Source organism: Diceros bicornis, chromosome 4 (genome assembly GCF_020826845.1).
Source record: "Diceros bicornis minor isolate mBicDic1 chromosome 4, mDicBic1.mat.cur, whole genome shotgun sequence".
Classification (NCBI taxonomy): Eukaryota; Metazoa; Chordata; class Mammalia; order Perissodactyla; family Rhinocerotidae; genus Diceros; species Diceros bicornis.
In genome coordinates this window covers 102,259,593-102,273,318 of record NC_080743.1, presented here as the reverse complement: position 1 = coordinate 102,273,318, position 13,726 = coordinate 102,259,593, and the positions used below count along the sequence as shown (strand labels likewise).

Genomic DNA, 13,726 nt, shown 5'->3' with positions numbered 1-13,726 from the left:
GGGTGGTGGAAGTAGCTCTGGGCTTAGGAATTGGGAAATAGGGGCCCTAGCTTCAGGTCTGACAACAACTAGTAATAGATGTCTGTGACGTCTTAGACTAGTCTCTTCCTCCTTCCCAGCCTCAGTTTTCTCATCTGTGAAATGAGTCACTCATGCTAAATCACCTCTCACCGTTCCATTTCCACTTCCAGATGGGACAGGAAAATCTCTGATTCTTCTGTTCCACTTGGGCCAGCACATAGTTCTAGTCCGGCCCCTGTCACACTTGAAATACACAACAACCTTCTCCCTGCCCCACTACCCAGGCTGGCCGGCAGCCTGGGACAACCGCAAACTTCATTTTCATCATGCCATTCCTCTCCTGCTGCATTTTTTTTTTTTTTTTTTTTTGCCATTCTAAATCCGTAAGATGAGAATACCAAGCTCTCCCAGTCTTTCTAAGCACAAACCCCCTGTGCAGTGGCCTACCCACGCCAGGACCCTCCCCTTGTCAGTTCTCTCCTGCTCACTCTCCTTGCAGCCCTGCCTACATCTGCGAGTTTCTCTGGTCTGCCAGTTATCATGGCCCAAAACTACTTGTAAAAGCACTTTCTTCTAGGACAGGAGCACCTACTGTGGGCTGAACACCCACTACTGCCAGGCACTCTGCCTGATGCCTTACCCACAGAATCTGTCGTGTAACCCCCACAAGCACACTGTGAGATATTGCTCCCTCAAGTTCACAGATGAAGAAAACAAAGCCCCAGTAACTCAAGGGGGAGGCAGTGGAAACAGGTTTACACCTCAGTGTGTCTCTGCGGAGTCACCTGCTGCCTCTTCAGGATGCCTCCCCTGAATGACTTCATTGTCCTCTTTAAAAATATTCCTACCTCAGGGCTTTTCAACACGTATACACATGGTTTAAAACTGCTCACACTTTTATCACATATTTCTTACTCCAGAGCTTCTTGACTATACACGTAGTTTATTGCTGTTCACACTTGTATGACAAAGCACATCTTCACATATTGCATTTGATTGATGTCTGGTGGCTTTGCAAGCTCGCGTCCCCTCTCCGACTGTTACCACGTGCACCCCCATAGGAAGAACCATTGTCTTCTATTTCTTTTTATACCCCCATGTGCTGTCAAAACAACTTGGCACGGACAGTCTAGGTACACCGCCTGAGTGCACTGGCTGTTGAATGAAAAGATACGGGTTGAGTGAACTGTGGTACGCTCACAGGTGGCTGTGGGACAAGTGCCCTCTCCTCACTGCCCCCTCCAATCCTCCCACTCCAGACCTAAGAGGGAAAGTGCCCTACGTGGGAGCTTCCTAAGAGGGGGTGAGGGAGCCCTGTGAGCTCAGCCCCCACACACACACCCAGTCCCCACGCACGGCCTGCACACTGGCAAACACGTTCTTGGGTGGATGCTGATGGTAGCGCTTCATTTGATCATGTTGGTTAAGTCTGTTCCACCCTGAACCACAACAACTTGAAATAATAAACAGTGAGTAGGTATGGATGAACATCTAGATAAATGAGTTTGGAAATAAATGGAGACTTGGAATAAGCTTTCACATAACACAGGCTGATGCATAGGTTAAGGATTCTGTCTTCATGCGTGGACTACAGGTTTAAATTTACATGGTCTAAAGAAAGTCAGACTGTGACTGAGAGTGAGGAGACCATGCAAGGGAGGAGAGGAGCAGACAAAACTCTCTGCGGAACCTCTCCCATGTGAGTGTTCTCATTCGGCTCTAGGAAAGCTGGTGCTAAAGGGGCTGATCCCTTTCTGTGAAGGCTGGGGGTATGGGGGTGATGGTGCATTTGAGCAACTCAGCTGTTAGTTCTCAGCAGCTGGTGGGTGCCAAGAGAACACAATTAAGTGCCAGAGCCCCTCCCCCAGCTCCGCGCCAGCCTAACTACTCCCACAAACTCTTTCTTCTCTCAGGCGGAGTGTCCCCTTGCCAGCTGCCCAATCCTCCAGGTGTTTCCTATACTCTGTTTGCTGGCTGGGTGGCTGAGGGTGGGGAGAGGGACTCTGTTTTGGCTTCCTGTTAGCCAATGGCAGCCATGTGGAGGAGGCCAGGCACTCTGGTATCTGATGAGAACCGACCACAAGCAGCAGCTGCCTCCTAACACCTGCTTTTCTGAGAGCATGTAAACAGTAACAGGCCCAAGGAGGAAGAAGGCTTCTTCAGCTGAGCAGGGCCTTCTGTTGGGTCAGACCAGAGGGAATGACTTCACAAGTGAAATGTCCAGAAGCTCCCCACCCCAATTCCCCTTTCTCCACGGGAAAGGGGTAGGGTCAGGGTCTAAAGTGTGGGTCACCCCAGGGACCTCAGGGCAAAGGCCCAATTGCCCCAGGCTCTAATCCCTACATGACAAGCCCAGGGGATTCCGGGTCACCCTCTACTGTCCCCTGGCCATGAAGTGGATGGCACTGCTTCTCAAGGCAAAGGCCAACAGTGGACAGGGGCCGTCTTGGTAAAGCCTCTATTTCCTTACCTCACACCTGAAACAGCTGCACACCCCATCTTAACCAAGCCTCCCAACCCCAGACAACTGGTACAAAGACAAACGCTGTCTTGGGTTTCTCCCTGGCCACTCTTCCCAGGAAGGCAAGGCAGTGTTTGTGGTTCAGGTTTCTCCGTTTCAACTGAAACACCCCCCCCAACCTGGGTGATGATCTCATTTATATCTCTCCGGTAGGCCACTGGCTCTGGAGCTGAGCTGGCCCTTTTGATGTGACATGGTATCTCCAGGGCCTGCTTAGGGCCTGCACATGGTAGGTTCTCAGCAATGTTGTAAGAGAAATGGGAATGTTCCCTCTTTAATCCTTGTCTGTCTTTATGTTTGTGATGGGCCAACAGAACAACACAATAATAAATAGCACCAGTGAGCACTCGCCATGTACAAAATCTCATTAAATCCTCAGAATAACTCAATGGGCTGATATTATTACCCTTAGACTATAGATGAGGAAACTAAGGCTCAGGGAAGGTCGAAGCAATTACCTACAGGCACGCTGCGAGTAGGTGGCAGAGTCAGGCTCAAATCCAGGAATGACTGAATAAACAGAGGGGAAAAAAAAGAAAAATTAAGGCAAAACTGGACCCAGGGTTTCTTCTCATTCTCCCTGTCACCCTTAGCTCTCTGTTTTTCTGGATTCCAAGAACTTTTACACCAAGCCACAGTTCATATTCCAGGTAGTCAAAAAAGATAACAAGTCTGGAATCTCAATCTTACACACTTTTTTCTGTGAAATCCTTGCCATTTATCCCAGCCTTAAGTAATTTTATAAAAACCTTCTGAACTCTTACTGGAAGTCACTGCTCCCCTCCCTTGCTCATGTACATGGAGTTCCGTGTGTGCATGTCTTCCTTGGATTTCATTTTTGTTTATATGTCATATTTCAATTTGAATATAAGGTCCTAGAGATCACCTCTGATATTGCTCAATATCTACCATAGCATCTGGGGCTTATCCAGTACCTGGGTATAAACCTGACAGCAAGAAGGGTTGGGGAACCAGAGTCTAATCTACATACTTCGTGGGTCCCTCCATCTCTTTTTCTCTTTTTCTCTCTCTCCTTTGTCCTTTGCCTCTTTCCATGTTGAGAAGTTGAAGAATCCTCAATCCAATAGACATGGACCAGCCAGATGGATTGTTCACCCTCAGCTGCTGATTTCCCAGCCCTGGCGCAAAACACAGCAACCCCCCGTGTTCACTGTGACCCGCTTCCTTTCTTGCTAGGGCCTGCTCAGGGTGGAGGCTTAGGTCTCAGCAGCTTCTCTTGTTTTCACAAAAGGAAAATAATCTCCCTGTCACAGTCACTACTTGATCAATAGGCTTTTCCCGTGGATCCTCCCAGGTGGAAAAAAAATGGAACACTGATTGTGTCCTAGGATGAGATTCAAAGATACCCAGAAGGGGGGAACAGGATGTAAAAGCAATTGTTAAGATGTTATTTGAACGTGAGGGACTGAAGCTGATCAATGCTGCCACGGAGCGCAGGGTCTGTATCTGGGGTCCAGCACATGGGCAGCTGTGCAGGGCAGCTTGCAGGACGTTTTCATGGTTTTGAGCTTTCAGCTTTCTGTCTGGCAGGCAGGCAATGGGTGTCCAGGAGTAAGGGCCCTCTTATGTCCAGAGATGGGTCCTCATGAGAAGCACAGGGTGGGGGGAAGGCAGAGACGAGAGTTTTTGTCCTCAGGGTGCTGCCAGTCCAAAGGAAGTGAGGGGATAATCAAGTGCTAGAGTTCATAAAACACTGATGACATAGGATTAAATGCAAACCAATGGAATTACACAGAACAATACATTATACATAAGTAAGTGCTCAGATTGTTGCTAGACAAATGGAATGATCAGAGACGGGTGAGGTTAGCTTAAGTAAGGATTGAGAAAGAGAGATGTTTTGAGAAATGCCTCTATTATCTTATGCCGGAGAGAAGGAACCCAAACCAGCTCTGAGCACAGGCACTTTGGCCAACACAAACAACAGGAAGTCAGGTGAGTGTGTAAGAGCAGAGCATGAAGCCAGTAGGAGGCGAGCTGTGAGTTCTGTTCCCTGTGTTCCCTGGGCAGCCACTCTGCTCCCCCAGCCCCTGCCCTTCACCCCAGCACCACCAGCTCAGCACTTCTGCATAAAGAGCAATGGGGAGTTTAGCCCAGAAGAACATGCCTGTGGCCTCATAATCATAACTCTGCATGTGCTATACCTTTTACTGTCTTAAGACATAGGGAATGGTTCCCTTTTATTCTGAATTTATTGAGATCTCTTAGTACCTTAATCTAGAGTTCCCATTAATCCTCCCCAATCAGACTGGGCTGATGTTGGAAGGCAGAGGAAGAAGGGAGACAAAATTTGGAGATTCAGGAGACTAGGGGGACAGGGGGAGTCTCCACCCCTTCTCTTTAAAAAGAGATCTTTGCATTGCCCTAGACCTTTCTGGTCTCAGTTGCCTCAAAATAATAGATATGAAATACTCTGAAAAACGTGTCAAGTGCCATGCTCACTCTACCTCCCGGGAAGCATGGTTGTGGGGAAATTGAGAGTTCAGCCTTACATTTGTACAGCCTAGCCTGTTTATAGAGCATTGGATCACACACCAGTTTACTCTCCACCGTGCTGGTAGGTAGAGGTGGTGGGTGATTTTACCTCCAATCTACAGAGAGGAAACTGGGGCTCAGACAGCCTAGATGACTTGCCCAGAATTACAGGACAAGCAGATGGAAGCTGAGAGTGGAAGCCAGATCTTCTGATTCCTGGTCCATTCCTTTCCACCTATAGCTTCTTAATTTTTGAGGCCACGCATGGATTATTTTGATAAAATCCCATTCCAAAACAACTCAAACTTGATCATTTAATGTCAGGGCGCCCAGATCCCACTGTTCTCTATCTGTTTCCAAGGCCTTGGATTTTTTCATTTAACTCTTTCTCTGAAGAGGCAAAACAATGCCCAGCCAAGGGATTTTTGCCTAACAAAAGCCTCAAAGCACAAAGTCCCTACTGCAGCGTAGCATTGCTGCCCCACATCGAGGTCTCCCTTCCCAGGGGCCCTGGCTCTGCACAGAAATGGCTAGAAGCCCAGGATGAGCGTGGCGGCAGACCCTCCCCCAAGGAGGACAGATGGGCAGGCTGGCCCCAACGCCAGCGCTTTGAACAACCTTTTTGTTTTCCAGCCAAACATCCAGCATCAGTTCCCCCTCTCGACTCCAGCTCCCTGGCAGCCTCCCTCCATTCTGTCTTTGGGCTGGCTCTGAGGAGCCTACAAGCTCTGGAGGGTTGGGGGCTGTTCTCCTTTATGACTAGAAGATGGATGAAAGGAGGCTTGCAACTGATGTGGGGCAACTGTTGCCATCTGTCTGGTGGAATGTCACCAGGGAGGGTCTCTCCCACTCACTCCTTCACGCACCGTTGGGCTCACCTTTTGTTTGGTTGGCTGCAGAGGGAGTGCTGCTCTGGGGCAGTGGAAGAAGGCAGGGGCGAGAGAGGCAGCTTCTTTCTGTCTGAACCAAACTTTCAGTGAGTCACTAAGATAATATGCATGAGGAAGCTGCCCAAGCCCCAAACCACTCAAATGATTGACAACCTCCAGCCCTTCCCCATTTCACACCTCTCGACCTCCTCCACAGGGATGAGGAGCAGAAAAAGCTGCTCTGGTCCTCTGTCCCCACCCCTTTCCCAGTTTGAGGTAGGTCTGGTGTCTTCCTCCCTCCCCACCCCCATCAGTCCCTTACAGCTCTTCTCTTTTTCTTTGGTTTCTGAGTACTAGGCCTGGCAGGCGGAGAGGCCCATTAGCCGCAGCTGAAGAGGACAAAGAAGGAGCTGAATGGAGGCGGTGGGGTTGGCAGCCCTCCAGCCCAGCTCCTGGTCTTTGAATAACGCTCCAGGCCAGGGGCTGGATTCAGTACCGGGGAGGCTCGGGGGCGTTTAATTATTTAAAGGTCTCAATAAAAGGAGCTAAGTCCCTAGAGAAGGGGGAGAAGAGGCAGATGGTGTGCCCAGGCACTGGGAAAGGGGTGCAGAGCAGGCAAGCATGGGATGGAGGAGGGAGGAAGGGCCGAGCAAGAGAATGGGGGATGGGAAATGAAAGAGATGGCCCTCCAGACCCAAGCAGGCCCTGAAGACCTTTCCCCACACCAGCTTGGGAGGGTCTCAGCCTCTCAGTCCTGTACTCTGCCTGCCACTCCCCAACTTCAAAATATGTCTGCCCTATGCAAGACCCATTTTGGAAACAAAATATCGTTTGGAAAACAATAAAGCTGTGAGGTGTAGGGGATCACCCCTCACCTCTGTGGCACCCATAGACATTCCAGATTGGTTCAACAGTGACCAGGACTGGGCAGATGCGTGAGAAGATTTTACTCTGGTTTCTTTTCTTTTTTTTTTCTACTGTGGTAAAACTTATGTAACACAAAATTCACCATTTTATCTGGTTTCATTTTATATGGTGAGGCCATACAGTAATTCTGTGAAAGTGCTGAGAAGGCAGATGAATGGAGGGCCTGCTCTCAGGACACATGCTGCTTCAAACAGCAGCCCATTCTAGCCCTTTCTCTTGGAGAACATTGCAGGAAGAGCTACATCTTGAAGAATGAGGTCAGATGGGGTCCCTAGGGAGAAACATACTACCTAGGTTCAATTCAGCTCTGCCACTTACTAGCTCTGTGACCATAGGTAAATTACCTAACTTCTCCAGGCCTCAGTTTTCTCATCTTTAAAATGAGGATTAAAAATAACTCCCACTCAGTATTGTTGAGGGGATTGATTAATATACCTGAAGCCCTTGGAAGAGTTCCTGGCTTTTGGTAGCACACAGTAAATGTTATTAAATATGATTATGACCATAACCAGATCAGGAGGTATTTAGAGAAACAGGGAATTTGGGAATTGGGTATGAGGCCACAGGAGAATTTTGCAAGGGGGTACATTTGCTTCTGCCCTTTCTCCCATCTGTAATGAGCTATGGTTGGAAATGTGGTCTTTACTGTTCCTAAAATAATAGTCCTGTTGGGGTAACCCCGTTTCCCAGCGGCACCCCTCTTCTCCTTCACCAGGCTGAGCCAGCGCCCAGATCCTTAGGCCCTGAGACCCCCGGTTCAGACCCTGCTTTGGGACAATCTGGGCTTTATTGTGAGCCCTGCTCTAGTGATGGAATGACCAACTGAAACGGTTACAGGGCTTGAGATTTGATTCTTCTGCCTCCTGGGGCTTTTCCCACTCTCTTTAGCCCCTCCCAGGCCACAAGGTCACCGGGCATGAGGTGGTCACTTGGTCACTGCTGGGCACACACTGCAGGACAGCATCTTTGTTAGCCAGCCTTCTTGTCTTAGTCTCCTCGGCCCCAAACGTGTGAGTGGAGTTTGTTTTTGGTTCCTTCCAAGGAAGGCAGTTCTCACGTCCCCGAGGTTCCTGGGGGGCAACCGCGACGCCTTTCAGCTAGGACAGCTGGGGACAGCAGAGGCCTCCCACCGCGGGCCCAGGAATCAGGCCTGCGTAGCTGGGGTGGAGCCGGCGCTGCGTGGAGGGTAGGCTGCGGACCAGCGGGCACGCAGGCGTCTGGCTCCCGCCTCCCTCCCGGACACGGACCCAGGGAAGAGACGTCCGCCGGCCCCCAACACCAGCAGCTGGCTGGACTCCAGACGCCCGGACAGCGCTCACAAGTCCGCCCCGCGCAGCCCCCGCCCCTCTGGGCCCCGCCTTGGCAACAAGCTGCTGATTGGCTGGCGGGGGCCTGAAAAGGCCAATCAAAGCCGGCTCTGACGATCGAGGTTTGGCCGAGGAGAAGAAAACAAAGGGGTTGGCGGAGGGGGTGCTGGCGCTTTCGGGGCGCAGTTGCTCGGCAGGTGGCCTCTGCAGAAAGAGGGGAGGCAAGAGGAGGGCCCGGAGCGCGGCGCTTGGATTCCCTCCCTCTGGCCACCTGCTGCCGAGTGGCTCGGGTCCCTAAAGCTTCGGGTCGTTTCCCCATTTCTCAGGCCCCAGCTCAGCCATTCTTAAGCAATTCTAGAGGCTCTGGGTTTCTGAACCTCGAACCCTTCCCAGTCCTCTCTCCAAAGTCCCTGTGGATTTGGGCATTTATTTCCCCAGATTTGCCACGCGAGGGGCCCTCTTTCTCTTCCTATTTGTGTGTCCTCGCCCTGCCACGGCGCGTCACATGAGCCCTCCTCTCCATTAGCTGTCACCCACCCTCTAAAACCAAAGTAACCAGCCGCTTCATAATACTGGAGCCATGGGCTACAGCTGCGTATCCTCTAATAGAGTATACATTTTCTGAGGATGTAGGTTGTCAGGTTTGTAAGAGAAAGTATCTTGGATTCTTTGATTCTGCACCCCAACACGCACAAACATACACACACACGTAGACTCAAAGGACCTAGCACAGTAGCATCGAGATCAAAATTAGAGACAGGTGACCAGGGCTTGACTCTCACCCTTGCTACTTATTGGCTGTGTAACCTTGAGCAGTTACTTAATCTCTCTGAACCTCAGTTTCTTCAATGAAAAATGCCAATGATAATAGCTCCTACTTCCTAGCGTTATTGTGACAAAATGCCTAGCACATAAATGCCTAATAAATGATATTATTTTAGGTATTGATAACGAAGGAATGAGTATTCTTTCCCACATTTAATCTCAGCTACCCATTCCTGGTTTGGCTGCTCTGGGTAACTCTAGATTCCAGGCACATTTAAAATTCCTATCAGTCAAGCAACAGAAAACTCAGACTAAAACAGTACAGTCTTGAAACCCCAGCCCTAGCATGGTCCTGCTCTTAGTTCGTGGATTTTGCCAGGGGAGAGACCTCTTGGCAAGACAGGATTCCTCTTTTCCTCAGGGACTTTTCTTCAAATTCCGCCCCCTCAAAAATTTTAGAACAGCAGCATCCACGGATTTACAATAAATCCCACTTTAATAGGATTAAACTTTGTCCTTTTTTCATGAACCCGTGGAGTGCCTACCTGATCTCTCCGTATACCTGCATCAACACCAAGGTGTTATGGTAAGTTTCTCCCAAACTCTTCTCCTGAAGTCCTTTCTTGTAGCCCAGAGACTCATCTCTTCTGCAGTCTTTGCCTCCCCCCAACATACTACACACTGATACGTCGGTTTTCTTCAGTGAACACAGAGACTGGCAATTCAGTGCTCACCGACCCCTACTGGCCATCCAGTTCTATCACCTGCTGGGCCCTGTTGGTGTCAGAAGTGTGCCTTTGTTGATGTTTTGCATTGTTAAGAACAAAAGCAATGATGTGTTGGGGGCACCTCAGTGGTGCCAGATGATGGGGACAGGGAGGAGAGCAAGGAGCACACAGCAGTGGGGTATGGTTCATGCGAAGCCAGTAGACCTGAGTTTCAGTGTTGAGTCTATGCTGTTAAGGGCAAGTTGATTAAAAGTAGTAGGTCTCAATTATCCTATCTATAGAATGGGGTGAATCGTACCTGTCTCCTTACTGTATAGATATTTTAGGAAAAGAAATGAAGTCGTACCATTGAAAGCACTTTATATTTTTTGAAAAGAAAAAAGAGATGTCTGCGGGGGGGGGGGTGGTAATGGGTTATTACATCCATTTATGGCACTATTTTCATTGGTCCCCAAAGAATATGATCCAACAGATGTTAGTAAAAACTTATGAACCCAGCTCTGTGAGGACTGTTGTGGGGTATATGGAGGAGTCATAGGACATGATCTCTACCTTTAAAGAATTTACAATCTACCCCATTGCTCAGCTAACACTTGAAACATTGATGCGTGGTACTGACTGTGGGTTTATAACAATGATCCCCCACTCTATCCTATTCTTTTCTACAAGAAAAGGATAATCTGGTGATGGGACAATGGAGTCAAGAGGTGGATGTGCCCCACACGGACCAGCACCACTGCTGGCCTCTGACTGCTCCCTTTCTGTCCTTGGCAGAGCTTGGGGTCTTACACACCATCCTCACTGCTGCCTTCACCAGTGCTCATGAGTCATGGCCTGATGCCTTGTGACCTGGGCTTGGAGAGATGCCAGTGCATTCACTGGGCCTCCTTTCCTGCTCACCTTTGATGCTGCCCTTGGCCTACAGTCATGTGGGTACCTGTTCCTGAGGCTTTCTCACCTGCACCCTCCCACTGCCACTGGTTACAAATGCCATCACAGCCACTGTTGCTGCAGCAGCTGCCCTGGAATGGGCCCTGGGTGGGACACTGGGGGTGCTGTCCCCACCTCTCCTGTGCTAGGCAAGAGAGGCCACCTCTCTTCCCCCTTCCACAAGAGAAAGAAGAGTTGTAATCTCTGCATTTGCCCACAGGCCAGGTAGCCTAGAAAAGAGGCAAGGTGGGCTTTTCCCATAGCACAGAGGGCTTGTGCCACCTTCGGGGACTCCTGCAGCCTTCTTAGTGGAGGGAGCTGGTCTGGGATGGGTTGGAGGATCAGTTCTGTCGCTGCACACTTGGCAGATCCCAACTCCAGGCTCCCAGTGCTGGGCTGGCAGATTTAGCTCCATTTCTTTTTGGGATTGCCAACAAAAGCTCAGCGTAACTTCTGAAAAGGAAAAGGTCAGTGTAATTGCTATCATCTTGAAAATAAAAGATGGGGCATGCCAATTAAAATAAAAATCAATACCAAGTCTCACCCAGAAGACTGTCAAAATTGCTAAAGTCTGAACCAACATTTGGCATTGTGGAGAAGTGGGGAAATGGGGGCTCTCATGTACCATGACTGTGAGTGGACATTTGTACAACCACTTTGGAGAGCAGTTGGACAGCATCTAGCAAAGGTACATTGTTCATCCTTTGCAGCTCAGCACTTCTCTCCTAGGCATATATAGCAGTGGTTCTTAACTGGGGGTGCTTTTGCTCCCCAGGGAACATTTGGCAACTCTGGAGACATTTTTTATTTTGACTGGGGAGGGGGGAGTGCTACTGGCATCTAGTGGACAGAGGCCAAGGATGCTGCTAAACATCCTACAACGCACAGGCGGTTCACCCGGTCCTCCCCACCTCTGCCCAACAAAGAATTATCCTGACCCAAACGCCCAGAGTGCCACTGTCGAGAAACCCTGGTATACACCCCAGAGAGACTCCCCACTGCAGCCCACAGACACAGGGGAAAGAATGTTTGATTGGTTTTCTGTTTGTTTTCTGCACTGTTTCTATCAATAAAATATTGAAAATGATCTAAATGTTCTTCAAAAGGAGAATAGAGAAATAATTTTAGGTGTATTCACACAGCAGTTAGAATGGATGAACTGGAACTACAAGGATCAGTATGGATAAATTTTGGACACAGAATGTTCAGTGAAGGAAGCAGAGTGATCCATAAAGCACTGCTGTGTAAAGCTTAGAGACACAAACAGCTCTGCTTCTGTCACCAGCTAGCTGCCCCAAGGAACTCAGGGGTGAGTTTGGAAGAATTTAACTGGTTTTCCAAGTTGTTTTTTCCCTTTTTGTTATGTTAAGTTGATGCAGCCCCCAGCCACCCTGAACCAGACCCAGCCTCAGCACAAGAGCTATGCCCGTGACCTTTGCCTTATTTTTACCGCTAAGATCTCTCCAGGAGGAGCTTAGGCCTTATCACCATAACCTCCAGTGTATGTGGAAGTGTGTTTTCCAACTGAGCCTGCACAAGAGAATACCTGCCTCTTTGTTTTTGGTGAGGAAGATTAGCCCTAAGCTAACATCCGTTGCCAATCCTCCTCCTTTTGCTGAGGAAGGTGGCCCTCAGCTAACATCCATGCCCACCTTCCTCTACTTTATATGGGACGCCGCTACAGCATGGCTTGACAAGCGGTGCGTCCGTGCGCGCCCAGGATCCGAACCTGCGAACCCCAGGCCACAGAAGCAGAGCCCGTGCGTTTAACTGCTATGCCACCGGGCCGGCCCTCCCCACCTCTCCCTTTTGAATATTCATTCCCCATCCAAAATAAAAGGTCCTTGCTTCCCTTTGTTGGGGTACGCCATGTCTTTGGAAATGATTCTTTATTGTCTCCTATTTGCTGCAAATACGCTTTACTTTGTGAGACAGCTTCCACTGGTGTAGAGTCTTATTTAGCTCGCCAGGAGGCAAACCCACTTGATTCAGTAACACTTCATTTATGGATACGAAAATATGTAATGAAATGATAAAAACACAAACCTCAAAAGAGAGTTCACCTCTGGAGAGGAAGAGACAGGAATGGGAAGAAGTAAAAGGAGATTTCAAGTGAGTTGCAATGTTTTATTGTCTTAAAAATTTCTCTAAAGCAAACAGAATGGAATGTTAATGTTTCTTAAATCTGGACGATAAACACACACATCTTTGTTATACTACTTTCTGTGCTTTGTTGTAGGTTTGAAATATTTCATAATAAATTTAAAAAGGAAAGATGTAGGGGACCGGCCTGGTGGCGGCATAGCTGTTCAGTTCACGCACTCCGCTGCATCGCCCCAGGAATCACAGGTTCAGATCACGAGTGCAGACCAATGCACCCCTTGTCAAGCCACGCTGTGGTGGTGTCCCATATAAAGTGGAGGAAGTTGGGCATGGATGTTAGCCCAGGGCCAGTCTTCCTCAGCAAAAAGAGGAGGATTGGCAACAGATGTTAGCTCAGGGCTGATCTTCCTCACAAAAAAAAAAAAAGGAAGATGTAGATTTCCTGATATACGTGAGTTGTTTTCTATTTACACCAGCCCAGAAGAATGTCTTCCCTCCTCTTCTCTGCTGTTCGGTTTGGTGCGTAGGTGATACCTGCCTCGGACTGTTCCGTTTGGTGTGTAGGGGATGCCCGTCTCGGACCGTTTGGTTTGGTTAGTATGTGGTGCCCGTCTCGGACCGTTCGGTTTGGTGAGTGTCTGATGCCCGTCTTGGACTGTTTGGTTTGTTAAGTGTGTGATGCCCGCTCGGACTGTTCGGTTTGGTGCATATGTGGTGCCTGTCTCGGACTGTTCGGTTTGGTGCGTATGTGGTGCCTGTCTTGGACTGTTTTGCTGTTGTCAGAATGTCATACGCCTGAGGGCAGGACCTGGCTCTGTGGTGCGTGGGTCTTAGCACCTGGCTGGTAGTGCATCCCCAAGCCTCTGGAAACATCTGTCTGACATCTAGATGAAGCTCTGTCAGTCTGCCTTGGAAAAGTCTCCTTTAGGTGACAAAATAGATTGACTAGTGTCCCAAATTTATGTCCACTCAGAACCTTAAAATATGACCGTATTTGGAACTAGGGTCTTTGCAGATGTAATTAGTTAAGGATCAAGATGATATCACAATGAATTAAGA

At 49.0% G+C, this 13,726-nt stretch overlaps 1 long non-coding RNA gene across 1 annotated transcript; it reads right to left on the bottom strand.

Annotated features, from left to right (window-relative positions):
• Positions 1–852: 852 nt before the first annotated feature.
• On the bottom strand, positions 853–6,003 carry LOC131405002 (uncharacterized). The gene is made up of 3 exons (XR_009219889.1): positions 5,917–6,003; positions 3,005–3,052; positions 853–1,176 (listed from the first exon to the last, which is right to left on the bottom strand). It is a non-coding gene; the product is annotated as an uncharacterized LOC131405002 (long non-coding RNA).
• Between the last annotated feature and the right edge of the window lie 7,723 nt (positions 6,004–13,726).